Genomic DNA, 4,075 nt, shown 5'->3' with positions numbered 1-4,075 from the left:
GCCGGCGGCAGCCCTCCTGCGCGGGTGTGGGCGGAGCCGGCGGCAGCTCTCCTGCGCGGGTGTGGGCGGAGCCGGCATGAGCACAGAGTAAGGTGGTACGTCCAGGGACGCTCCCCTGACATTATTTGACGGTCTCTTTCTTAAGAAAACAAAGGAAGCAACAATATTTCAACATGCCTCTTCAGGTATCCTCAGTGATTTGTATTAGAAACCAGAGCCTTTGGAAACATCTTAAAATCATACTCTCCATATTCACCCCAAAATACCCAACAGTGAAGGAGAACTTACTGTCCCACTAGAATGGACACTTTCTCTGGAGGGAGGAGAAGGCTGTCTAAAGACACTAACAGTAGGTGGGGCTTGTGTAGGCCTGTGGGGGCGGAGCACGGTGGGGGTGTGGGGAGGGACCGCCTTCCACCAGGAGGGACGAAATGAGCTGAATTTTCATGTCGTTAACAGATTTACTATGCACGTCCTGATTTGTATAAACCTTTAAAAAGACTCTAGAAATGCTATATTCAGAGCATTCTCTCTGGATGTGAGACTATAATTTTTTTCTTATTTATTTTTAATAAACTTTCAGTTATCTTCAATATATAAATATTACTTTTAGAATGTAGGAAAAAAGTGTAATTTTTTTAGAGAGAGAGTCTCACTCTGTCGCCCAGGCTGGAGAGCGCTGGCTGGCACGAGCTCAGCTCACTGCAAACTCCACCTCCTGGGCTCAAGCGATTCTCCCACCTCAGCCTCCCAAGTAGCTAGGACTACAGGTACACACCACCACACCCATCTAATTTTTATATTTTTAGGAGCGATGGGGTTTCTCTATGTTTCCCGAAAGGCTGGTCTTGAACTCCTAGACTCGAGCCCTCTGCCCATGTTGGCCTCCCAAAGTGCTGAGATCATAGGTATGAGCCACTACACCCAGACTAAATGTAATTTTTAAAAGAATATTTACAATGCCCTGGTCTTAATAAGTACCTGATGCATGATGGGTGTATTAGTCTGTTCTCACACTGCTAATAAAGACACATTGGAGAGGGGTAATTCATAAAGGAAAGAGGTTTAATGGACTCGCAGTTCCATGTGGCTGGGGAGGCCTCACAATCACGGCCAAAGGCAAAGGAAAAGCACAGGCACATCTTCCACGGCACAGACAGGAGCGTGTGTGCAGGGGAACCGCCCTTAGTAAAACCACCAGATCACGTGAGACTTACTCTCTCAAGAACAGCACAGGAAAAACCTGCCGCCGTGATTCAGTTACCTCCCACCAGGTGCCTCCGAAAACACATAGGGATTATAGAAGGTACAAGATGAGATTTGGGTGAGGACACAGCCAAACCATAGCAATAGGTTTTGTACAAATACACATGTATGCTTGTGTGTCTATGCCACTCATCACCTTCCCCACGCCAATTTTTAGGCATGTATATAACCTATCATGCATCAGGTACTTATTACACATACACATGTAACATATAGAGACACACACATATGTAACATATATTTACACACACATATGTATGTGTGTTTTTTTTTTTAATTTTTGAGACTACGTGTTGCTCTGTTGCCCAGGCTGGAGCGCAGTGGCACTATCATGGCTCATTGCAGCCTCGACCTCTTCAGCTCAAGCCATTCTCCTACATCAGCCCTCTGAGTAGCTGGGACTAGAGGTGTGTGCCACCATCCACCCACAGCTAAATGTTTTGGAGAGATGGGGTCTTGCCATGTTGCCCAGACTGGTCTCAAACTCTGGGCTCAAGCAACCCTCCATCTTGGCCTCCGAAAGTGCTGGGATTATGATAGGTTCTATTTGTATCCAAGTACAGTGCAAGCAGGAACCTTGCACTATGATCTCACTTTATAGTTTTTAAATAATACCATCATATTTAAGAGAATTACTTTATTCTAACCTAAGTAAAATAAGCCAGGTGACTTTAGACATGGGGGTCAGCTCAGTGTCACTTGATTCAGGAGAGGAGGGCGAGGAGGGTATAGGAGCAGCTGCAGGTGCTGAGAATACCCACCAGGGCCTGTCTGGCCATAGGGTGCCCTGTCCCGCCAGCCCATGGGTGAGGATGCCACCTGGGCTGGCATTGCACAAGTGGGAGGGAAGGACAGGGAAGCGTGATGCTGGGCAGGAGCCTGAGGTGGTGGCCCCTGGACTCACCACTGTGCGCAGGAGGTGCTGAGGCCCACAGAGTTTCAAGCGGGCACAGCCTGGGAGGTGGAAGGTGTGGTGGGTCCTGCAGGGTGCTGAGGAGAGCCCCCTCAGGCTGAGCCCGCGCTGTGCAATACGAAGGTGTGGATTCTGTCTTACGATGCGGCTGGGGGTTCACCATCCTTTTCTCCCTGTCCACCGTTCAAGGCTCCTTTTTATTCCCTTGGGATTTTAAGTATCTAGTTTATTTTTCTGCTTTTGCTGTCATAGGCTGTAAAGAGCCCACCAAAACCACCTCCTTAAGGAGTGAAAAATCCAACTGGCATTGGAGACCCCATCTCAGCCACAGAAGAGGCCTCCTCTAACCCAGACCTAGGGAGCTTCTTGCACCCCCTTAGCCATGGAGAAGAAAAACGAAAAATAACAATTCAGGTAGGTGGGATGTCCGCTTTTTCTGGGGACCCTTTGGACGCGCTGGGATGGGAGCTGCTCCTCCCGCGCTCGCTGGGGAACTTCCTCAGAAACTACTCTGGACGGCAGGCTGGGGGAACCTGCCCACCTGGAGGATTCCTGTCCCCCACAATGTGTGACTCTAGCGCATCCCACAGGTGCCAGCATGCGTGTTTACTGTGCCCTCCTTGCCGCATCCCACAGGTGCCAGCGTGCGTGTTTACCACGCCCTCCTCACAAGCCCCTTGGGGCTCTTCTTCTGCTGGTCCACATGGATTTCCACCGCGACCTTGCCATGTGCCATGGCTTTGGGCCCCGCAAGTTTCACACCCACCGTGGGCGGTGAACCCCCGTGAGGTTTGGTGATGGTGAGAGCTTTGCAGCAGGAAAGGCAGGTCTGGAGGATGCCTCACCCCAGGGCAGTTCTATTCCCAGAGGGTGTGAACACAGAGGCTCCAGAACACATCCCCCTAAAACTCCCTGGAAACCCTCACGTGCCCCAAGGCACAGCACCCAGGGTGAAGGCCAGGCCCTGGATGAGGGAGGCAGGAGGAGCTTCCCACTGGAGAAGAACACGCTCCTTCAGCTCCTCAGAACCAGTGCCAACTCGACCGCAGGCAGCCCCAATGCCAGGGGAGCCCCCAAGGGGAGTTAGGGAGGTGAGGACTCCGAGGAGCCTGGGAAGAACCACCAGTTCACTTCTCTGCTCCCTGCCATCTCACCTGACACCTCTCAGTACCCAAGCGCTCCCCGAACTGTGCGCCTTCCACGCAGGTGCCAGGACAGAGGCCAGCATGCCCTGGGGCTCTGGCACCCTCCTGTGGCTGGTGGGAACACGCCCAGTCTCTACTTGTGGCTCTGCGCCTCTGGCTCACACTCCCGGCACCTGCAGCTCCAGGCCTGGCTGGGCATCCCCTCTCCCTGTGCCTCTGGCAGACTCCCTGCCCATCTTTGCTTCACTCCCACTTGTCCTTTGAGACCTGGCTTGGTGCCATCACCCAGGGACATGCCAGGATCCCGGCTGTGCCTGATGATGGGGGTGGGGTCCCTGCCAAATAGAAGGAAAGCCACAGCCACTTCCAGGCCAAAAAATAAAAGACAATGATTTACCTCCGTCTCTACTGTCCGTAAGATAGGTCCAGCATTCAACCAAAATGCTCAAGTAGCACAGAAAAAAGCAAGAATAAAACCATATTTTCAAGAGACAAAACCACCATCAGAACAAGACACAGATATGACTCAGATGTTGAACTATTTGACAGGGGATTTTAAATAACTATGACACATTAAAGGCTGTGATGGAAAACATGGACAACATGCAAGATCAGATGGGCTGCAGTAGCGGGTGCAGTAGCTCGTGACTGGAATCATATACAGGCCAGGCACGGTGGTCACACCTGGAATCCTATAGAGACCAGGCATGGTGGCTCACACCTAGATCATATAGAGGCTGGGCCAGGTGCT

The sequence above is a fragment of the Piliocolobus tephrosceles genome, chromosome 8 (genome assembly GCF_002776525.5).
Source record: "Piliocolobus tephrosceles isolate RC106 chromosome 8, ASM277652v3, whole genome shotgun sequence".
NCBI classification, from domain to species: Eukaryota; Metazoa; Chordata; class Mammalia; order Primates; family Cercopithecidae; genus Piliocolobus; species Piliocolobus tephrosceles.
Note: the sequence above shows the minus strand (reverse complement) of the source record.